A 25,387-nucleotide genomic window follows, 5' to 3' on the forward strand; every position below is an offset into this window, starting at 1 on the left:
CTCTATGACATTGTCTGCCTACCTTTAAGTCTTCTGAAATAATGACCCCTAAATCCCTTTCCTCAGATACTGAGGTTAGGACTGTATCACTGATTTTATATTCTGCTCTTGGGTTTTTACGCCCCAGGTGCATTATTTTGCACTTATCCACATTAAATTTTAGTTGCCAGATTTTTGACCATTCCTCTAGTTTTCCTAAATCCTTTTCCATTTGGTGTATCCCTCCAGGAACATCAACCCTGTTACAAATCTTTGTGTCATCAGCAAAAAGACACACCTTACCATCGAGGCCTTCTGCAATTTCGCTGATAAAGATATTAAACAATATGGGTCCCAGAACAGATCCCTGAGGTACCCCACTGGTAACAAGACCTTGGTCTGAATATACTCCATTGACTACAACTCTCTGTTGCCTGTCCCTCAGCCACTGCCTAATCCATTCAACAATATGGGAGTCCAAGCCCAAAGACTGCAATTTATTGATAAGCCTTCTGTGTGGGACAGTATCGAAAGCCTTACTGAAGTCTAGATAAGTGATGTCTACTGCACCTCCGCCATCTATTGTTTTAGTCACCCAATCAAAAAAATCAATAAGATTAGTTTGACATGATCTCTCTGAAGTAAACCCATGCTGTTTTTCATCTTTCAATCCATGGGATTTTAGATGTTCCACAATCCTCTCCTTAAGTATGGTTTCCATTAATTTCCCCACTATTGATGTCAGGCTTACTGGCCTATAGTTGCCCGATTCCTCCCTACTACCTTTCTTGTGAATCGGCACAACATTTGCTAATTTCCAATCTTCTGGGACGACTCCTGTTGCCAGTGATTGGTTAAATAAATCTGTTAATGGTTTTGCTAGTTCACCGCTGAGCTCTTTTAATAGCTTTGGGTGTATCCCATCAGGCCCCTGTGACTTATTTGTATTGATTTTAGACAGCTGACTTAGAACCTCTTCCTCTGTAAAGACACATGCATCAAAAGATTCATTAGTCTTCTTTCCTAACTGAGGTCCTTTTCCTTCATTTTCCTTCGTAAAGACTGAACAGAAGTATTCATTGAGGCAGTCAGCTAGTTCTTTATCTTCTTCCATATACCTTCCTTATTTTGTTTTTAATTTTGTAATTCCTTGTTTTAGTTTCCTTTTTTCATTTATGTATCTGAAGAATGCCTTATCGCCTTTTTTCCCTGACTGAGCTAATTTCTCTTCTGCCTGTGCTTTAGAAGCTCTTATAACTTGTTTGGCCTCTCTCTGCCTAATCTTGTAAATTAGCCTGTCATCCTCGTTTTTTATTTTTTTATTTTTATAATTCCTAAATGCTATCTTTTTGTTTTTAGCCACTTCTGCTGAGTACCACAGTGGTCTTTTCCTTTTTTTGCTTTTACTGACAAGCCTAATGCAATTTTCTGTTGCCTTCATTAGTGCCTTTTTTAAGTAGTCCCATTTCTCCTGGACTCCAATGAAACTGTTCCAATCTGATAGGGACTCATATACCACTAATCTAATTTTATTAAAGTTAGTTTTTCTAAAATCTAAAACTTTTGTTTTTGTGTGGTGTGACTCAGGGGGTGTGGTGCTCTGGAGGTCACTATTAAGGGGGTGGAATACTGTGGAGATCAGAGTTAAGGGGGTGGGGAGCTATGGAGATCACTGTTATGAGAGACACTGTGGATATCTTCTAGTCGCACACACAAACATTAAACAAAATGGACAACATATTGTCATGCCTGGCTCAGACGGTGTGCGGAGGTCTGTCAGATTGGCAGCACGTGTCTAACCTTTTGTTTGTTTTGGAATCATGCTGGATCCGCCTTCCTTCAGGTGATCTGGGTGGGGTCATTGGCTTAAATTGCCTTCAATCCCAGAGGGCCGTGCGGGTTATAGCTTTCAGTCTGGCCTTGGATTCAAGGAAGGAAGGATTGTCTGTTCCAGCTCAGATAAGTTTGATTTCTGTTTGTGTTGTTTGCGGTCTGGGCTATTTGTGTGCCTTCTGCCCCTTCTCCCCTTTCACCATCTCAGGGATTCTAGGGTGTTTGCAGTCAAGGCACAAGGACACTTCATTCCTACCATTAAGGTCTGAATGTGGGCTTAGCAGCATAGGGAGAGAAGTCAGGGATGTGCTAGGAGGTGACCTGTCCCCAGCATCTAGCCTAGACACTTGTGTATTTGGTTGTCTGTGTATCTGAGTTCCTGTCCGCCGTGACACATATACCAGTTGTGACACAGTGAGGTGTCTGGCAAGGCATTTATTTTCCTCCAAGTATGTGCAGCTGGGCTGGTTTCCGGACCAGAATTTAAAGGCCCTCATGGAGGCTAATCTGCAGCAGAGTGAGACAAACCTGCAGCAACGCAAGGCTAATAAGCAGTAGCAGGAGACTAACCAGTTGCTGCTACAACACGTGATGGCTTTGCAGACAGCAGGAGCAACCCAGAGCGTCCACAATGCCCGAAAAGCAGTCCGTGCTGCGATTCCTAAGATAACCTCCGAAGACGACATCGAAACTTACTTGGCGATGTACGAGAAAGTGGCCATCCGGGAAAAGCTAGCCCATGACCAGTGGGCTGCTGTCGTCGCTACATTCTTGGCATCCGATTCCCAGCGTGTGTATTTCGACTTGCCGGACGATCAAGCGGCCGACTACCAAAAAGTAAAGGGTGAGATTTGGGCAAGACTGGGGGTGAATGTGTTGGTCTGGGCTCAGCAGGTACATCAGTGGGGGTTTAAGCCGGCTGAGCCTGAGAGCACCCAGTATTATGACATACTCCACCTCTTGCAAAGTGGCTACAGCCTGATGTGCTGAGTCCCGAGGCTATGCTTGATAGACTATTGGCTGATATGTTCTGGAGGGCTCTGCCGTCCCCTCTCCAGCACTGGTTCGGCCAGGTGTCTTCTGGCAATGCCCTAGAAATGGTGGACCTGGTGGAGCACCACGAGGGTACTAAGACTGTTACAGGGGGTACTTTTGGGAGGGGGGCAGTCAAACCCCCGTAAATGTCTATCCCAGACCCGGCGACTTGTACCAACCAAGCCCACCGGGGTGTACGGACCTGGCTCCGATAGTTTGCTAGCGGTGTCAGGAGCCTGGACATGTAAGAGCTGACGGTGCCCATCGGGTGGAACCCATGGATGCCAACTATGGCTATCGTCAGTTGCTATATGCAAGGAAGCTGTGTGCAGCAGGTACCCCAAAAACTCTAAACCTCCTGTGCCAGATAGAGGCAGGAGTCACTCCAGCGGAGGCTCTGCTGGACTCAGGGAGTCTGGTGTCTCTGGTAAGGGCTCCCCTAGTACGGTCATCGGAGTATACTGGCCAGAAAGTCGGAGTCATGTGCATCCATGGAGACTTAAAAGACTATCGCACCACCCTGGTGTCTCTAACCACAGGGGCTGGCAGATGGACTCATAAAGTGGCAGTTGTCCCAAATTTACAATACAAACATATAATAGGGAGAGACTTCATGGGCTTACAGGCACTGTGGCCTGCTATGAGAGTGACTGATACCCATGAGACAGGGATAACCCTAGCAGAGTCGCCCGGCTCAGGGGGGAGACCAGAACCCTGGAAACCTGAGACCAAAGGGCCAGCGGTAGGGGTGACAGCCACTTCGGTGGAAGAGGGGGAGAGAAACCAACTAAGTGTGATGGTGGGAGACGTGGAGGACTTGCTGGCAGGTCCTGAATTGGCAAACCTCAATGTCTCCGGGGATAATTCTGGTACCGCTCAACGTCGAGACCCAACCCTATCCCACACCTGGGAAAATGTGTTAATAGTAGATGGTGAACCACAACAACCTGGGGCAGAGTCAGTGTTTCCCCGTTTTGTGGTTCATCAGGATATGTTGCATCGGGTAAACCAACTACGGGGTGAGCCTTTTGAACAGTTGGTGGTCCCCAACGCTTATCGTAATTGTGTTAGATCTAGCCCACCAACACTTATCTGGGGTCTCCTGGGGCTGCAGAAAACTCAGGATTGTAATCTATAGCGGTTTTACTGGCCAGGCATATTCAAAGAAGTGGAAGAGTTTTGTAAGTCTTGCCCGACCTGCTAGATAACTATCCCCCAGCCTTATTTCCGTAGTCCCATAGTACCTCTCTAAGTATGAAGAAAATAAATTGGTTGGTCCAGCTTGTATTCGTGGTAATCCAAAGGCTTTATTCAATATTCAATAAAATCCAGGTACAGGAATGCAGGTCTACATGTTTCGGGCACAATACAATCTTAGCCCTTAGTCATGAGTAAGGGCTAAGATTGTATTGTGCCCGAAACATGTAGACCTGCATTCCTGTACCTGGATTTTATTGAATATTGAATAAAGCCTTTGGATTACCACGAATACAAGCTGGACCAACCAATTTATTTTCTTCATACTTATATTTCTCCTATTTCGGGTGAAGGAGCCGGTCCGTGCTATACCAGTGGAATCCCTGGCAGGTGAGAGCTGCTCAAACCTCTGATTTTTACATAGTACCTCTCTGGATTATCGAAGTACCTTTTGACCGAATAGCTATGGACCTCATGGGTCCAGTGCAGAAGTCCGCTACAGGGCATCAACACATCTTAGTCATTCTAGACTACGTCACTCGGTACCTGGAGGCGATGTCACTGCGACATACCTCAGCCAAACTCATAGCTAAGGAGTAGTGTTGAGGGAGCATGCTCGGTTGAATACTAGTTCGGCTAAAGCATCGCTATGCTCGTCACATGGCGGTACTCGGCCGAGTACCGCATTTGCTCAAGCGCGATGCTAGAGTCTCCTCCCTGCATGTTTTGCGGCTGCTAAGCAGCCAATAAACATGCTGGTATGTACTGCCCTCACTGTAATGCCAGTAGCCATGTTGGCAGCTGGCATTACAGTGATTGGCTGTCCGGAACTTTTCTGAGACCCAAAAGTCCTTTTAAGGACTATTGTGTTTGACAGCAGCAATATATATTTTTAGCGCATCCTGTGCAAAATTCCATGTAATAGGCCGCTGCAGACAGTTAAATTATTAGTCCCACAACGCCGCCACATCTCCTGTGTAAATTGTGCACATCCCAAAAATTTCAGTGACATCCAGTTGACTTTTTCATAGACGGTGTTTGCTGCGGACAGCTATTATCTGCAGGTAAATGAAGAAAAGAAGGTCCCGGAGACAAATTAAGTTCCTCTTTCAGCTTTTTCTTTAGTAAGTTTACAGACATCACCATCTTCCACATGACGTGACGTTGACGCGTTTCGGGTAGACACCCTTAGTCGTAACATCATGCCAAGTGTGGCATTCCTATTTAAGGGGTTTGGAGATCACTCCCCCCCACAACCGGGAAAGAGTCTCCAACTCCATAGGTTGCCACACACTTTGACACACCTTTTCATTTCCTGCGTCAATTACTGGTATAATTAGTAACACACTATGTGAGCATTGACCTGGGCATGTTAACCCTGGGAGTACCAGGACGCTCATTCACCGCCAGTAGCCGCACAGTGTGAACATCTCATCATTAATTAAAACCGCATAATACACCTGTTCAAACACATTACATAAAATGAAACAAAAAGTGACCTTCAGTACTACTACAGATTATGACCTGTTATATTATAGCAATTTATGTTAAACAATTCATTTACAATGCTATTGTTTTTTGCCAAATGCTAATAATCAAAAAGGCTCCTTGTTGCGATTTGCAGACCACAGTAGTACTCCTTCAAAGCAGCAGTCATGATGTGTATATGACACAACTAGTCGCATGATTTACAATAAAACATGAATACACTGCTTTGGACCGTTTTAGACAACCTGACTGCGAAGAGAGAAAAGACGCCTAGTCTGACCACAGTCATATGAGCTTGATAGACGAATGAACAGAGATGTGTGCAAGACCAGTCAGCCCAAAATATTATAGCCATTCATTTGGTAGATATATATAATGCTATATGTTCAGCAGTATATATTTGCTGTACTATTTATTTAATCATTGGCTATTTCACTGATAGACATAGGTCAGTTCTTTTCTCAAATTAAGACCTGCTGGAATTCTAGTAGCAAGTCTAAAAATCCAGTAGGCTTCTCTGAGAAGGATTTTCTTTCGATGGTCCCCACCCCTTTTAGGGGCCAAAACTCGCTCAATGGCAAAAGCCTGGAAGAAGGACACCTGTCGTGCATGTATATGTATGAAGTGTCTAGCCACGTTTGAAATGTTGGGGTTATTAATATAATTTAGATGTTCAAGGATACGGCTTTTAAATTTGCGGGATGTGCTGCCTATATACATTAGATCACAATGCGTGCATCAAATTACATAAATAACACCCTCCGTGTTACAATTTATGTAACTACGGATGGGATATTTGCACGTATGGTCTGAATTCTCAAATAGCTTTGTGGGCAGCACATATTCACAGGTTTTACAGGGATTCCCTCCGCATTTGGTGAATCCTTTGTAAATAAGCCAATTCTGCCTGAAATTTGATCCTTTGTTGGAGGCGGTGTACAGGGATGGGGACAGCGAGCAGGACAGAGTTGTTGCCTTTCTAGACACAATTCTACACCCTGATTTGAGCGCTTGGTATAGAATGTGATCATCATACAATATAGGCAGACATTTTTGTATTGCAGAACTGATTGCATTAAATTCACTGCTATAAATTAAAGATAAAGTAGGGATTCTGTCCTGGTCACTGTCTCCAAGCACCCCGACGCCACCCGCAACTGGTTTTTTGCCAGAATTGTTCCTTGGTTTTCCGAATAGCATGTTTTTTCTTTCTTTCTTAGAAGCTATCTCTCTCCCCCTTTTGATCATCCACATTGGATAATTTCTGTCCCTCAATCTTTTTTCCACTTTATTGAACTGCGCCACATCTCCTGTTTAAAGTGTGCGCATCCCTAAACTATCAGTGACATCCAGTGCAGTTTTTCTGTAGATGGTGTCCACTGTGGACAGTTAAATTATCCGTGCCACATCTCTTGTTTATAGTGTGCGTATCCCTAGCATATCAGTGACATCCATTGCACTTTTTCCGAAGACGGTGTCCCCTGCGGACAGTTAAATTATCCGCGCCACATCTCCTGTTTATAGTGTGCACATCCCTAAAATATCAGTGACATGACAGTGCACTTTTTCCGTAGACGCTATCCGCTGCGGACAGTTGCATTTTCAGCGCCATGTCTCATGTTTAAAGTGTGTGCATCTCTAAAATATCAGTGACATCCAGTATACTTTTTCCACAAGTGGTGTGCCCTGCAGACAGTTAAAATATCTGTGCCACATCTCCTGTTTATAGTGTGCGCATCACTAAAATATCAGTGACATCCACTACACTTTTTCCGTAGACTGTGTCCGCTGCGGACAGTTAAATTGTCTGTACAACATCTCCTGTTTAACCTCTTCAGGACACAGGGCATACAGGTACGCCCTGATGTCCTGGTACTTGTGTGATTCTGATCACCGCCGCGCGGTGGGCGGTGATCGGAAGCCGATGCCTGCTCAAATCATTGAGCAGGCACCTGGGCTAAAATGCGCGGGAGGGTCCCGTGACCCCCCCCCCATGTCGGTGATCGCCGCAAACCGCAGGTCAATTCAGACCTGTGGTTTGCGGCTTTGTATGGTGCAGGCGGTGCCATCGGGTTCCCATGGGGCTGTAGGGGGGACCCGATGGCATAGAAGGCAGCGCGATGCCTTCCTGAGGCATCGCTGCTGCCTTCCTGTGACGTGCCTGTGAGATCCAGCCCCCTGGATCTCACAGGCCGGAAGCTGTATGAGTAATACTCACTGTATTACTCATACAGCCAATGCATTCCAATACAGAAGTATTGGAATGCATTGTAAAGGATTAGACCCCCAAAAGTTGAAGTCCCAAAGTGGGACAAAAAATAAAGTGAAAAAAAAGTTGAAAAAAAGAAAGTTTTCCCCCCAAAAATGTAAAAGTTTCAAGTAAAAATAAACAAACAAAAACGTCATTGTCACGAACCGGCAGGACAGGTAGTGAATCCTCTGCACCAGAGAGGCGATGGCGCTGGTTGTACTAGAGGACCAGTTCTAAGCAGTTACTGGTCTTCACCAGAGCCCGCCGCAAAGCGGGATGGATTTGCCGCGGCGGTAACTACCAGGTCGTGTCCCCTAGTAACAACTCGACCTCTCTGGCAACTGATAAGGCGTGGTACACAGGGAGAAGGCAAGAGCGTAGTCGGACGAAGCAGTGGTCAGGCCAGGCGGCAAAGGTTCAAAGGCGAGTGGACGGTAGCAACGGGTACGGCAACAGGTAAGGCAAACTAACATCATGGGGAACGCTTTCTCTGAGGCACAAGGCACAAAGATCCGGCAGAAGGCTGTGGGAGGAGAAGGTATAAATGGGCAGTGCACAGGTGCAGCCTAATTAAGTCAGCACTGCCTCTCACAACCTTAACCCTTAATAACCCCTTTGGACCAGGCACCAATCACTGGTGCACTGGTCCTTTGAATCTAAGAGTCCCGGAGCGCGCGCACCCTAGAGAGCGAGGACGCACATGCCGAGACACTGGAGTGCTGCCTGGGGACATACGCTGTGAGCGCTCCGAGACCAGCAGGGGACCCGGAGCGCTCAGCGTAACAGTCATTTTCCCCAAATAAAGTTAAAAAATAATAATTGCTAAATAGGGGGAAAAAAAAATAGACATATTAGGTATTGCCGCGTGCCTATTGACCGGCTATATAAACATATCACATGACCTAATCCCTCAGATGAACACCGTTAAAAATAAAAAATTAAAACTGTGCTAAATAAACCATTTTTTTGTAACCTTAAATCACAAAAAGTACAACAGCAAGCTATCAAAAAGGCTTACGCCCACCAAAATAGTACCAATCTAACCATCACCTCATCCCGCAGAAAATGAGCTCCTACCTGAGCAATCACCCAAAAAATTAAAAAAACTATGGCTCAGAATATGGAGACACTAAAACATAATTTTTTTTTTGTTTTAAAAAAGCTGTTATTGTGTAAAACTTACATAAATAAAAAAAAGTATACATATTAGGTATCGCTGCGTCTGTATCGACCGGCTCTATAACAATATCACATGACCTAACCCCTCAGATGAACACCGTAAAAAATGTAAAATAAAAACTGTGCTAAATAAACAATTTTTTGTCACCTTACATCACAAAATGTGTAATAGCAAGCGACCAAAAATTTCCATCCCAAAATAGTGCCAATCAACCCGTCATCTCATCCCGCAAAAATCATACCCTACCCAAGATAATGGCCCAAAAACTGAAAAAACTATGGCTTTCAGAATATGGAGACACTAAAACATGATTTTTTTTTGTTTCAAAAATTATATTATTGTGTAAAACTTACATAAATAAATAAAAAGTATATATATATTAGGTATCGCAGCGTCCGTATCGACCGTCTCTATAAAAATATCACATGACCTAACCCCTCAGATGAACACCGTAAGAAAATAAAAAATAAAAACTGTGCTAAATAAACCATTTTTTGTCACCTTACATCACAAAAAGTGTAATAGCAAGCGACCAAAAATTTCCATCCCAAAATAGTGCCAATCAACCCGTCATCTCATCCCGCAAAAAATGAGCCCCTACCTAAGATATTTGCCCAAAAACTGAAAAAAACTATGGCTTTCAGACTATGGAGACACTAAAACATGATTTTTTTTGTTTCAAGAATGAAATCATTGTGTAAAACTTACATAAATAAAAAGATTGTATACATATTAGGTATCGCCGCGTCCGTGACAACCTGCTCTATAAAAATACCACATGATCTAACCTGTCAGATGAATGTTGTAAATAACAAAAAAAAATGCTGCCTAAACAGCTATTTCTTGTTACCTTGCCTCACAAAAAGTGTATTATAGAGCAACCAAAAATCATATGTACCCTAAACTAGTACCAACTAAACTTTCACCCTATCCCGTAGTTTCTAAAATGGGGTCACTTTTTTGGAGTTTCTACTCTAGGGGTGCATCAGGAGGGCTTCAAATGGGACATGGTGTCAAAAAAACAGTCCAGCAAAATCTGCCTTCCAAAAACCATATGGCATTCCTTTCCTTCTGCGCCCTGCCGTGTGCTCGTACAGCAGTATACGACCACATATGGGGTGTTTCTGTAAACTACAGAATCAGGTACATAAATAGAGTTTTGTTTGGCTGTTAACCCTTGCTTTGTAACTGGAAAAAAAAATATTAAAATGGAAAATCTGCCAAAAAAGTGAAATTTTTAAATTGTATCTCTATTTTTCATTAATTCTTGTGGAACACCTAAAGGGTTAACAACGTTCGTAAAATCAGTTTTGAATACCTTGAGGGGTGTAGTTTCTAGAATGGGGTCATTTTTGGGTGGTTTCTATTATGTAAGCCTCACAAAGTGACTTCAGACCTGAATTGGTCTTTAAAAAGTTGGTTTTTGAAAATTTCTGAGAAATTTCAAGATTTACTTCTAAACTTCTAAGCCTTGTAACGTCCGCCAAAAATAAAATGTCATTCCCAAAATGATCATAACATGAAGTAGACATATGGGAATGTAAAGTAATAGCAATTTTTGTAGGTATTACTACAGGGAGTGCAGAATTATTAGGCAAGTTGTATTTTTGAGGATTAATTTTATTATTGAACAACAACCATGTTCTCAATGAACCCAAAAAACTCATTAATATCAAAGCTGAATATTTTTGGAAGTAGTTTTTAGTTTGTTTTTAGTTTTAGCTATTTTAGGGGGATATCTGTGTGTGCAGGTGACTATTACTGTGCATAATTATTAGGCAACTTAACAAAAAACAAATATATACCCATTTCAATTATTTATTTTTACCAGTGAAACCATTATAACATCTCAACATTCACAAATATACATTTCTGACATTCGAAAACAAAACAAAAACAAATCAGTGACCAATATAGCCACCTTTCTTTGCAAGGACACTCAAAAGCCTGCCATCCATGGATTCTGTCAGTGTTTTGATCTGTTCACCATCAACATTGCGTGCAGCAGCAACCACAGCCTCCCAGACACTGTTCAGAGAGGTGTACTGTTTTCCCTCCTTGTAAATCTCACATTTGATGATGGACCACAGGTTCTCAATGGGGTTCAGATCAGGTGAACAAGGAGGCCATGTCATTAGATTTTCTTCTTTTATACCCTTTCTTGCCAGCCACGCTGTGGAGTACTTGGATGCGTGTGATGGAGCATTGTCCTGCATGAAAATCATGTTTTTCTTGAAGGATGCAGACTTCTTCCTGTACCACTGCTTGAAGAAGGTGTCTTCCAGAAACTGGCAGTAGGACTGGGAGTTGAGCTTGACTCCATCCTCAACCCGAAAAGGCCCCACAAGCTCATCTTTGATGATACCAGCCCAAACCAGTACTCCACCTCCACCTTGCTGGCATCTGAGTCGGACTGGAGCTCTCTGCCCTTTACCAATTCAGCCACGGGCCCATCCATCTGGCCCATCAAGACTCACTCTCATTTCATCAGTCCATAAAACCTTAGAAAAATCAGTCTTGAGATATTTCTTGGCCCAGTCTTGACGTTTCAGCTTGTGTGTCTTGTTCAGTGGTGGTCGTCTTTCAGCCTTTCTTACCTTGGCCATGTCTCTGAGTATTGCACACCTTGTGCTTTTGGGCACTCCAGTGATGTTGCAGCTCTGAAATATGGCCAAACTGGTGGCAAGTGGCATCTTGGCAGCTGCACGCTTGACTTTTCTCAGTTCATGGGCAGTTATTTTGCGCCTTGGTTTTTCCACACGCTTCTTGCGACCCTGTTGACTATTTTGAATGAAACGCTTGATTGTTCGATGATCACGCTTCAGAAGCTTTGCAATTTTAAGAGTGCTGCATCCCTCTGCAAGATATCTCACTATTTTTGACTTTTCTGAGCCTGTCAAGTCCTTCTTTTGACCCATTTTGCCAAAGGAAAGGAAGTTGCCTAATAATTATGCACACCTAATATAGGGTGTTGATGTCATTAGACCACACCCCTTCTCATTACAGAGATGCACATCACCTAATATGCTTAATTGGTAGTAGGCTTTCGAGCCTATACAGCTTGGAGTAAGACAACATGCATAAAGAGGATGATGTGGTCAAAATACTCATTTGCCTAATAATTCTGCACGCAGTGTATGTATTATAGAAGTAGAGAAATGTAAACTCGGAAATTTGCAAATTTTTCCAAATTCTTTGCAAATTTGGTATTTTTTATAAATAAAAATGATTTTTTTTTTACTCCATTTCACCAGTTTAATGAAGTACAATATGTGACGAAAAAAACACTCTCAGAATGGCCTGGGTAAGTCAAAGCGTTTTAAAGTTATTACCACTTAAAGTGACAATGGTCAGATTTGCAAAAAATGGCCTGGTCCTTAAGGTGAAATAAGGCTGTGTCCTTAAGGAGTTAAAGTGTGCAGATCCTTAAAATATCAGTGACATCCAGTGTACTTTTTCCGTAGATGGTGTCCCCTGCAGACAGTAAAATTATCTGTGCCAAATCTCCTGTTAAAAGTGTGCTTATCTCTAAAATATCAGTGACATCTAGTGCACTTTTTTCCAAAGATGGTGTCCCCTGCGGACAGTTAAATTATCTGCGCCACATCTCCTGTTTAAAGTATGCGCATTCCTAAAATATCAGTGACATCCAGTACACTTTTTCCGTAGACACTGCGATCTGTGACATTTACTGTGGACCTGTCCTGTATAACGTTTCCTCATCACAAATACCTTTGTAATAATTTTTTCATATACACTTCCAAATCCTACGCTACTGTACGTGCGACCAGTGGCGTAGCGTAGGGGGGGGGGGTGCGTTGTTCTGGGTGCCAGACTGCAGGGGGAGCTGGCCGCTGGCACACAAAACCTTTAATCACTGTGTTTTTCTGTTTTCCCTCTGCCGCACTGCGCAGCGCGGCAGAGCAGAGTGAGGAGCGGTTTAGGAGTGCGCACCCTGATCACCAGGGCGCGCACGGCAGTACGGCACTTCACTGATAGGCTCCGCCTACCTTCTAGGCGGGAAAGACAGTGCGGAGCTGGAGCAAGAAGAAGAAGATGGCTGCCGGCGGCACTGCCGCTTCAGGACTGGTCAAGACTCCAGACACCACAGGCAGCCTGAAAGTGACACTGACAGTGAGTGACACTCAGTCAGTGTCACTCCCTCCCTGAGTGTTGGGTATGGGGTGGGCAGGCAGTATATGAATAATGCAGGGGTATAATACAGTGAAGTGCCATGAGAGCTAGGCCAAGTCCGCCAAGCAGGTGGCAGTCAGGGTGCTGGTGAAGGATAACCAGGGATACTGAGACAGTACTGCCTCTGGGATGCCATTTGCCCATCTCTGCTGTCAATATATACTAGGCCTACCCTGGTATATGGACAGCAGAGATGGACAGATGGCATCCCAGAGGCAGTACTGTCTCTGGTCATCCTTCACCAGCACCCTGACTGCCACAGTGCCACACTGCCACCTGCTTGAACTGGTTCTCATGGCACTTCACTGCCTGCTGCTTGGCCTATCAGCTTCATCTTGGTCTTTTATCTCCTGTTTTAGAACCAGGTTTTGATCTGGGTCCCTGTGAGCTTCAGTCCTGCAGCCAGCCAGGTCTGCCCTCTCAGTTTCAGGTCCAGACAAGTATCTTTTCAGACAGTCACTGACCAAGTTTTAAGTCCCTCTGAGGCTCAACCTGAGCGACTGAGCTGAGGGACAATTTTAATAAACTAAACAGTGCCTGGCCTGCTGCACCACTAACTGCAGACAAGTTAGAGAGTGAGGGCAACAGTAGTTGTATTTCTTGCTGGCGGTCTCTTGGACGTGGCCAAAGAGGTGTGGGAACAACAACTCGCCCCACATAAAAGTGTCATTGAGTACATTACCGAGATGCAACATCTGATAGACAGTATTGCGTCTTGTTAGGGAGCATATGGAGGCATCTCAGCGAGCCCAGAGTCGGGTCTATAATCGGCAGGCTCGGGTCCGGATCTTTAACTCGGGTGATCAGGTTTTGGTTCTGGTGCCGACCGTGGACAGTAAGTTCCTGGCTAGGTGGCAGGGGCCCTACGAGGTACTCGAGAAGATTTGAGATGTAAACTACAAGGTACACCAGCCAGGGCAGCGAATGCCGGAGCAGGTTTACCATGTGAATTTACTCAAACCGTGGAAAGATAGAGAAACCTGTACAGAAGACAGCCCGCGTCCGGGTTTTCTAGGAGAAGAGGTACCGGCCCCTCTGTCTGATGCAAGAGAGGCGGCTGCCACAGTAAAAATTGCTGACAGCCTCTCCTCTAAACAGACTCAGGAGCAGAGGGAGTTCATTAGTCGCACTTCCATAATCCAGTATCCAGACATTGTCACTGAGCCTCAGGCAAAAGTCTGATTAAAACCATACTCGGCGACAAGCCATATTGGAGAAGGTGCAGCTAATGTTGCAGCTAGGCGTCAGTGAGTGGGCTTGTCCTATAGTATTGATACCCAAGCCAGACTGTACGTTGCGGTTTTGTAGCGACTTTTAAAAACTTAACGAGGTTTCCAAATTTGATGCGTATCCCATGCCCCAGGTGGATGAGCTCATCGAGAGATTAGGACAAGGCCGTTTTTTTTCTGTTTTGGACCTCACAAAAAGATACTGGCAGGTGCCCTTAATGGAGACTGCCAAAGAGAAAACTGCCTTAATCATGCCTGAGGGGCTGTATCAATATAAGGTCTTGCCCTTTGGTCTGCCTGGTGCCCCTGCCACTTTTCAGCGACTAATGGACATTGTGCTTCATCCACATCGTCAGTATGCTTTGACGTACCTGGACGACATTGTAATCCACAGTACCGACTGGGAAAGTCACCTACCCAAAGTGCAGGCTGTAGTGGACTCCCTTCAGAAAGCTGGTATAACCGCTAACCCAAAAATACGTGTGATAGGGTTAGAAGAGACTAAGTACCTGGGGTATGTCATTTGGCACGGTGTAATCAAACCCCTAGTGAACAAAATAGAGGAAATACGGAATTGGCCCCGACTTGTCACCACTAGGCAAATAAAGCAATTCCTGGGAATGGTGGGCTATTACATGAGGTTTGTTTCCCACTTTGCTACTCTAGCCATGCCCTTGACAGGGCTCTTGAAGGGACGAAAATCAGTGATGTTCACTAGGATTATTGGGCGGAAGAGGCTTTTGTCGCTTTGAAGTCGGCCCTGTGTGGGTCACCGGTTTTGGTGACGCCCGACTTCAAGAGGGAGTTCATGGTACAAACAGATGCCTCCGAAGTAGGCCTTGGTGCTGTACTGTCTCAGGAAGTCAATGGGGAGAAGCATCCCGTTGTCTTCCTAAGCCGCAAGCTCACCCCAGCCAAAACCAGGTACAGTATAGTGTAGAGAGAGTGCCTGGCTATCAAGTGGGCACTCGAGTCTCTCCGCTACTATTTGTTGGGGAGAAAGTTCTGCATGGTGACCAACCACTCCCCTCTCAAGTGGATGAGCCAGGCCAAAGACAGGAATGCCTGGGTCAACATATGGTTTTTGTCTCTGCAGAACTTTAAGTTCTCAGTAGAACACAGAGCAGGCCGATTGCAGGGAAACGCGGATGCCCTGTCCCGGGTGCATTGTCTGGCGTGTGTCCACCCCCTCAGGGTTGAAAAATGGGGGGTATGTGACACAGTCAAGGGTTGTGTCTGGCAAGGCAAGTATTTTCCTCCCAGCATGTGCGACTGGGCTGGTTTCCAGCCAGGTGAGGTCAAATACTGGACCAGAGTTTAAGTGCCGGTTCGGGTTTTGGCAGCACCTGGCTGTCCTTAAATTGGCAGCTGGGCTTTGTAGAGATGTCTCTGTTTTTGTGATCTGAGGCATTGTGCCGTGCTGGAGGGCTGAGAGCCGAAACAGGCCCCCTAAAACCTGCTGTGGACTACTGGAGTCATAACTGCCAGAAAGGTGACTTGTGTTATATGAACTTTCCATTGTGTTTGAGTTAGCACCAAGACTGCAAAGTCTTTGCCTCTGTACTGCGCCCGCTTACCCTATCTACAAGAGCGAAACCCCACACCATGCAAAGCTGGGTCATTCTGCTAGTACTAAATAAAGTGGCAATGCATGAGGTCACGAATTTTGCATAGCATACTCACTGGTTTTCATTCTGCTCTTTGGAATCTTAATGCTATTCATGCAAAAACGCTGACAAGCATGGGCACACTATGTTAAAAATATTGGAACCTAGCTTGATCACCATATTTATGAAGCACCAAAACATTTTTCTCCTTCACATTTTCTTAAGTATTAGAAAAAAAAGGGTTAGTGAACCTAGGGTGGATTAGTCATAAAGCAGCTGTCCATTCTGGTTCAAAGATGATATTTCTGCTCAGGTGATCACATTTATGGTAATGATGTCCTTATAGCCTAATAGAGTATCTTGGCATGTTTTGTCTCCATTGGGGCAATCCCTTTAAGGGAAGGTGCTACACATTCTGTGTCTATAGACACATGAGCTGTAAATCCAGTACAGCTCAGGACAACAGTCAGCGTAACCATTCATATTTAAAATGAATGGGAAATCTTAACATGGGTCACTATACCTCCGATTGCCCACTTATTGATCATCTAGATCCCAGGTTCTAAATCTATGGTACATGTACTCTAAGTAGTAGAAGCTATTCCTCTAAGGGTCACATATACGTTGTTTGTGCTATACTATTAATAGGTGGCAGAATGTATGTCAATAGCCTTGGTGTACATTTCTTATGAACAATGCCCTAGGAAACTGCCTTTGACCCAGCAAGGCTGCCATACCATTTTTGTATAAAATGACCAGCATCTCCAATACACCTTCTGTTTTAGATTGTACGCTCATTTCCCATTTTCCTAATGACCCCTTCCAACCACTGCCCGCCTAGAGATTTCCATCTACTATACCCCAACATTCCAGGCCTCTATGCAGGTATGCTTATCCATTCCATGCCCATACTTTTAGTCTGACAGATATATATCTGTAAAGAGGGAAATATTTTTTTATTTTTTTTTTTTCAATCTTGCCCTTGTTACTGTAGCAATCATTTCTGTCATGCTATAGACATTAGAAATGAAATAATTAAATCTTATTATTATTTTTTTTTTCATAGTTTATTCACTTCTGTTCTATACTGTAAGTCCATATCACTTCAATACTTTTTGGTAACTTTACTTTTAATGTTTGCTTTGTAAAGAAGACTATTTCCTGATGCCTCAGCATACAGATGGCTTATAAGAATCATTTGCATATATATTTTCTATAATATTTAAATGTTTATGATTAGATGCACCTACTGTACACACCCCGGTCATTAATATTTTGCATGTTAGGCAAAACTAAACATTTACCTAATTGATATTAGCAAGCAATTATTTTTTTCCCTTTGTTAATTAGTAATTACTTCTCCAATTTCAGTGGAATCCAGATTGCATAAGAGTCACTGTGGGAGATTGTCAGGTATGATGATTGCAGATAAACTGAAGGACAAATACACAGTTGCTCTAAAAACAGAGAGAAAATGGCAAATATTACAATATTTACAAAAAACATAATGTAGAAGCTTTAGAGCTTGCTGGATTTAGTGTGTGCTGCAGTGCAATAAAATGCAGTGATGTTCTAAAATTGTTTTCTAATATTCAGTAAAAGACTTATGTATATTCTCCTAGTGATGTAGCCACAGGGGGTCCGGAGGTAGCAGTCTCACCTGATCCCATACAATGAACAATTACCCTCTGCCAGATAAAATTACTTCAGTATTATGAATGCAACATAGTAGATGTGTGCGTGGGTCCTGTTACAGAAGCTGCATTGGTGCCCATGTGCAGCAACTTATACCTTAGCTTCTGATTACAGATGTAGCTTGCATTAAAGGTGTTTTCCCATCTCAGACAATGGGGGAATATTGCAAGGTCCTACCTCTGTGACCCGCACCTACACTGAGAACGGAGCCCTGAAAGTGGTGGAGGGCGCACTGTTCATGTGCAGCCACCCTCTATTCATTTCTATGGCGCCACAGAACGCTGGCTCGGCTATTTCTATCAGCCTCATTCCGTCAGTGGTGGGACCCGCACCTATCAGACAATGGGGACATAACCTAGCGATATGCCCCCATTGTCTCAGATGGGAATACCCTTTTAAAGTAATTCCTGGCACACTCAAGCTTATTTCGCTGGCTTACAATAGTTTAACAATGTGCAAAGCTCGAGCTACAGAGGTACACCTTTATTAGGTTAACACGTTAACTCACTGATGGTGCTTGCTATATTTATATATTATTATTTAGCTAAAAGCAGAGCAATGTAATTAATAAGTGCTCATAATGCTACTTGCTTACTACAGTACTTTAAAGGTATACACACGGGGGGACTTTTTTTTTATAAATGACACACTATTTTTTGGCGTATTAAGGTAGTAAATTTTATCGCAATAGTTATTTGCAGCAAAATCTGTGACTTTTTGCTACTCATGACACTTTTCCCGAGTGCCGAGAAAAGGAGGCATGACGTGGGCGGAGAAGAGGGCCGGCAGGCCTGTCTCATTTATTATTTTCCACGCCAGTTTTTGACATAGAGAATTACTTAAATCTATGCCAGCAAGGGAGCTGGTGTAGATTTTAGTATGTCTAACGGCCTGCAAGAGTAAGTGTTATATAGATGCCTGTGTCTCCACATAACTTTGGCGCATCCACTGGCAGCACAGATGGACTTACACCAACCTCTAAATCACTGGTCTTAATAAATGTCCCCCACAGTGCATATTACGAGTGGATTTTCCATGTAGATTTTCATGCAGAAAATCTGCAGTGTAGTATAGTAGCAGCCAAATAGACAAGATTTTCTAAATCTCATGTACATGATCCAAAAATTGTGTGCATGGCAATTTCTCTGCGATGTGGATTTTGAAATTTGCCGCATGTCAATTCTTTGTGCAGATTTTCAGTGCAGATTTCACCCTTTGCAATCCAATGGATGAGATATGTGGCAAATCCATGTTGAAATTTGTGACAATTGATTGCTAAGATGTAACGTGTATCATAAATGCATCTTTCTTTTATGTCACATCAGTACATATATGTTGCTTAATTCTATAAAAATGAAAAATAAAGAATTTATTAAAAAAATAAAAAATTGTCACAAGATCCACAACACATGCAAATTTTTGTGCCGATTTGGTGCAGAAACACAATGCAAGCCATACAAAAATGCACATAAACTACACTGCCATGGGCATATACCCTAAGGGTGGTTTTAAGCTTTAGGCTAGGTCTACATGACGACATTTGTCGCACCAATGTCGCACAACAGTTTTTATAATGAGAGTCTATGGTGTCGCACTGCGACATGCTGCGACTGCGGCAGTCGCAAAAAATCCATTTGAGATGAATTTTTCTGCGACTGTCGCATTGCAGTCGCAGCATGTCGCATGTCGCAGTGCGACACCATAGATTATCATTATAAAAATTGTTGCGCGACATTGGTGCAACAAAATATAGCGCGACAAATGTTGCAGTGTAGTTGTGCCCAATCTGTTGCGCGACTTATTGTCGCGGGACACATCATCGTGTAGACCTAGCCTGAAGCTTTTAAGTTTTTTCTAATGCTGTACTTTGATTTTTTATTTTTTTATTTTAAGCAATAAACAGAGTATCCAAATGCTGGCCAATAGGAAATTATAAAGAATAGTTTCCTAGCATTTTTTTCTTATTTTTTCAGTAATCACGGCAAGTCTAATTGTGGCATTTTTTCCGATGGTCAGAATTAGGGATGAGCAAATAGACTTCGGATGAAACATCCAAAGTCAATTCGCATAAAACTTTGTTCTAATACTGAATGGAGCAGGAGCTCCGTACAGTATTAGAATGTATTGGCTCTGACGAGCTGAAGTTATATCTTCACGAAGTATGACAATCACATGACAGGCGTCGCTCTCAGAATCACTGCACACTTCACTTATTTGGGCAGTTACGGGGCCAAATAACTCAAGTATGAACTCAGCCTTACAGGTTAGCGTCAAGAAGAAGCGCACTCCTTTTACACCATCACCAGCGAATTCCATATAGATGTCTACAGAACCTGTTCTATTAAACACATATACAAGTAGAGCCCCCCGGACAGAGTGGAGAGGGTGTCAGCAGAAAGTTTGTGTTGACGTCACTGATTAATTTGCCCTTTCTCTGATCCTTCAAAACAATAACCCACAAAAATGGATCCTGTCTGTGGAGCATCCATCTTCACTCGGTCAGCATTTGCTCAATAATCCATCAGTATTGCTAATGACAAAAATAAACAGGAGTGAATGTAAAACAGAGATGACACGTGAATGGAATATTTATTTGCATGTCTTCTGCATTTGGCTACCAAATCATAAGCCAAATCTGATGGGACCATCCAGGCCTTACAACTGCTACACAGACAGGATCCGTTGTGCGTCTCATTTTTCCTTCCTTCTGACAGATTAGGCTACTTTCACACTAGCGTTCAGAGCTGATCCGTCTGGGGTCTGCCCAGACGGATCCGCTCATATAATGCAGACTTTGGATCCGTTCAGAACGGATCCGTCTGCATTATATTGTAGAAAAAATTCTAAGTGTGAAAGTAGTTCAGACGGATCCGTCCAGACTTTACATTGAAAGTCAATGGGGATGGATAATTTTGAAAATTGAGCCATATAGTGTCAAATTCAAACGTATCAGTCTCCATTGACTTACATTGTAAGTCTGGACGGATCCGTTTGCCTCCGCACGGCCAGGCGGACACCCAAACGCTGCAAGCAGCGTTCGGGTGTCTGCCTGCTGAGCGGAGCGGAGGACAAATGGTGCCAGACTGATGCATTCTGAGCGGATCCGCATCCACTCAGAATGCATTAGGGCAGTACGGATGCGTTCGTGGCCGCTTGTGAGCCCCTTCAAATGGAGCTCACAAGCGGAGCCCCGAACGCTAGTGTGAAAGTAGCCTTAGAAGAAAGGTCAAATTAATCATTATGTCAGCCAGGCCAAAAGGCAAAATAGTGGCCCAGTCATGAAGTGGAGAGGGTGGGAACAGCATGAGAAGTCCACAGAGTGGCCCTATGACAGAGTGTGAAGGTGGCGGCAGTATCAGGAGGCCAAAGAGTGGCATAATGACCGAGTCTGGAGGTGGCAACAGTAACAGCATCAGGGGGATACCACAGAGTGGCAAGGTGACATAGTGTGGGGATGGCAGCAACATGAGGAGACCACAGAGTAGCAAGGTGACATAGTTTGGAGATGGCAGTAGCACCACCAGGAGACCACAGAGTGGCAAGGTGACATAACATGGGGATGGCAGCAGCAGCAGCAGGATACCACAGAGTGGAAAGGTGACATAATGTGGAGATGGCAGCAGCATGAGGAGACCACAGAGTGGCAAGGTGACATAACATGGGGATGGCAGCAGCAGTATACCACAGAGTGGAAAGGTGACAATGTGGAGATGGCAGCAGTATGAGGAGACCACAGAGTGGCAAGGTGATATAGTGCGGAGATGGCAGTAGCAGCAGCAGAATCAGGAGACCACAGAGTGGCAAGGTGACATAGTGTGGAGATGGCAGTAGCAGCAGCATCAGGACACCACATAGTGGCAAGATGACATTATGTGTAGATGACAGTAGCAGCAGCAGCATCCGGAGGAGACCACAGAGTGGCAAGGTGACATAGTTTGGAGGTGGCAGCAGCATCAGGAGGCCACAGAGTGGCAAGGTGACATAATGTGGAGATGGCAGCAGTAGCAGGAGACCACATAGTAGCAAGATGACATAATGTGGAGATGGCAGTAGCAGCAGCAGTATCACGAGACCACATAGTAGCAAGATGACATAATGTGTAGATGGCAGTAGCAGCAGCAGCATCATGAGGATACCACAGAGTGGCTAGGTGACATAGTGTGGAGATGGCAGCAGCATGAGGAGATCACAGAGTGGCAAGGTGACATAGTGTGGAGATGGCAGTAGCAGCAACAGAAGAATCAGGAGGATACCACAGATGGGCATGGTGACATAGTGCTGAGGTGGAAGCAGTATGAGGAGACCACAGAGTGACAAGGTGACATACTGTGGAGATGGCAGTAGCAGCAGCATCAGGAGACCATGGAGTGGCAAGGTGACATACAGATGTAGTAGAGTTAACACACATGCTTCATGAGACGTGTTATCTAAACTAAATGTGTTAAGCAAACACCTTCAATTGGTTTTCAATGGCTTTTGTTTCAAGATAATGAGATGAGTTAAAAAATGTAAGTTAAGAGTTTGTGTGTTAACCTTGCTCTGTATTGTGGAGATGGCAGTAGCAGCAGCAGCATCAGAATCAGGAAGATATCACAGAGTGGCAAGGTGACATAGTTTGGAGGTGGCGGCAGCATCAGGAGGCCACAGAGTGGCAAGGTGACATAGTGTGGATAAGGCAGCAGCATGAAGAGACCACAGAGTGGTAAGGTAACATAGTGTGGAGATGGCAGTAGCAGCAGCAGCAGCATCAGTAGACCACAACGTGACCCGGTAAAAGAGTGGGGTGGTGGGTGGCAATACAAGTACCCGGTAACGAAGGTGGGTGAAGTAAGGAACACTTGGCATCAGATGTGTGGCATCAGGTGGGTTGCAGCATCAGAGTATTAGCTGAGGCAGGTAGCCAAAAGAAACTGGTCTCTTTTATGAAAGTGTTGGTGTGGTACCATGGATGATCTAGTCTGATGCATCAGGCATTGGTGGTTAGAAATCCTGGCTGATCCACGCCTTCATTTTGACAAAGGTCAGTCTCTCCATATTTTGTGTGGACAGGCGAGTTCTCATTTGGGGAAACTATGGCCCCCGGCGCACTAAAAACCCGCTTTGATGACACACTACTGGCTGGACAGGACAGCTTTTCCAGGGCAAACTCTGCTGGTTGCGGCCACAAATCCAGTTTGGCTACCCAGTAGTCCAGCGGATCTTCAATGTTGTCTTCTGTCAGCTGAGTAGAAAAACCACCCATTTGGTTACAAATTGATTGTGCTCCAATGTCCTCCTTCCCCTTCTCCTCCTCTTCAAGTTGAACCCCCACAGGGCTCATGTGGCCGTGAGATCGAGGCGCCACATCTCCTGTCCCCTGACCAGCCATAGTTACCAGCATCTGTTCCAGGACATGAAGCAGTGGAATGACGTTGTTCATTACGTCTTCCTGGCGACTGACAAATAACGTGGCCTCCTCAAAGGGCCTGAGCAAACGGCAGGTGTCACGCATGAGCTGCCACTGGCTGACATCAAAGTTAAGCTCCTATCTGCTTGCATCATCAAGAAATTGTTGATGGCCTTTTCTCTGTTCGTATAGTCAGTCCAACATATGGAGGGTTGAATTCCAATGGGTGGAAAAGTTGCATATTAGCCTATGTTGGGGGATGCCGTTCTGCCGCTGCAGCTCAAAGAGGGTGTGCTTTGCGGTGTACAAGTGGCTGAAGTGCATACAAAGTTTCCTGGCCATATTTAGGATGTCTTGCAGATGGGTGGAAAACTTCAGGAACCGCTTGACAACCAGATTAAACACGTGTGCTATGCAGGGCGCATGGCTCAGCCTTCCTTGACGCAGCACCGACACCATGTTCTTCCCATTGTCGGTCAGCATGGTTCAGATTTTTAGTTGACGCGGAGAAAACCAGGATTTAATTTCTTGTTGCATCACACGGAGCAGTTACTCCCCTGTGTGACTCAGTTCGCCAAGGCAAACCAGGTGCAGAACAGCGTGACACCGCCAAGCCCTGCAAATGTGGTATGCTGGAGGGGCACTGTGACTTCTTCCCTGCAGTGGAGGCTGAGGACATGGTGGAGAATGAGGAGGCAGAGGCAGACATTGTCGTATAGACCAAAGGCGTAACATCGTGGAGGCGGAAGCGGCGTGACCTGGCCAAGTTGGTGGTGTGACTGTGCAGTAACCACATTCACCCAGTGGGCTGTAAAGGACATGTACTGTCCCTGACCGTTGTTGCAGCCCCACACGTCGGCGCTGCCGTACACTTTTTCAGACAGGTTTAAGGACTGGCCCTCCTTCTGTTCGACATATTTGTGCAGGGCTGATACTGCCTTTTTTGCAAATAAATGACGGCTTGGGACTCTCCACCTCGGCTTGGCACAAGCCATCAGTTCTCTGAAAGGTACAGAGTCTACCACTTGGCAGGGAGGGACTGCAGCACCAGCAACTTGGACAGGAGCACGTTCAGCTTCTGCGCCGTTGGATGCATGCACACATACTGCTGTCTCTTGGCAATCGCTTCGGTGATCGATTGCTTACGGAATGACTGACGAGGAGTAGGAGCAGGAGCATCTGGACCAGCAGAAGATAGGAATGACAGACAGCTCCCTTCGGCCGAGGTGGTGGAGCCTTGACTGGATGAAATCGGGTGCGTGCCTCCTGGGTGATGCAGAGGTAGCTGCGGCAGGCTAGACAACCACATCAGAGTCACGGTTCTCCCAGGCCACTGCATGGCGATGCTGCATATGTTGACACAGGGCCATAGTGCTAACATTGGCACCCTGGCAACGCTTCACCTTCTGCCCACATATTCTACATGTGGCCACGTTAACATCCTCTGGCAGCTTAATAAAAAAAATACCACACCGCCGAGTAGGTGATTTTCCCCCCAACAGTCTGAACTGACTGACTGCTACCGCAGCTGCCTCCGTGAACCCCTGCACCACTACTTCCCAGGCAGGTATCCTGCTGCGAAGCAGGTGGTCTACCCCGGGCACGTTTGGCTCCCGACCTGCAACTGCTGCCACCCTGCTGACTCCCAGCCATGCTATCACACAGCTAGCTCAGTCACTGCCTCACAGGCAAGCTGCCACCCTATTCTCCTGATGATGATGAAGCCCCTTCTGCACCCAGCTCCCAAGTGCGATCGGCTTCATCATCATAAAGTAGCGTATGTATGTCACTGATGTCCTCCTCAACGGTCTCTGGGTTAGGAGCCTGACTGCTTGCAACACAAGCTCCTGCGCCACTCTCCTCACCACTACTTGCCCGCCTAGCGGAGGAAGCGGTGGATGTCTCCTCCAGATCTTGTCTGGGCAGTAGCTGTTGACTTTCCTCTAGCAGCTTGTCCTCGCTGTATAGTGGAGCTGAGCCCACAGCATAAAAATACTTCTGTGGCTGAAGAACAGCAAAGGACAGAGGCAGGTTGAGGACAGGTGAGGGCACAGGGCCTGCTCCCGGGCCATACCAACTAAGTGTTGTGTCCAATGAATCCACTGACTCTTGGCTGGTGGTGTCTGATGTCACTTGGGATAAAGTGGATGACCCAGTTAACCAATCAAGAACCACTAGATGACACTGGGAGCTAAGGCATCTCGCTGTGTCTCCTGCTTCCATGCCCCATTTCTCTGCGGCAACCTGTGCTTGCGCCCGAAACATTCAGGCCTCTGCCAGTCCTCTGTTTATGGCCTGGCACTTCTCTGCCTG

This window comes from Bufo bufo, chromosome 8, assembly GCF_905171765.1.
Source record: "Bufo bufo chromosome 8, aBufBuf1.1, whole genome shotgun sequence".
Classification (NCBI taxonomy): Eukaryota; Metazoa; Chordata; class Amphibia; order Anura; family Bufonidae; genus Bufo; species Bufo bufo.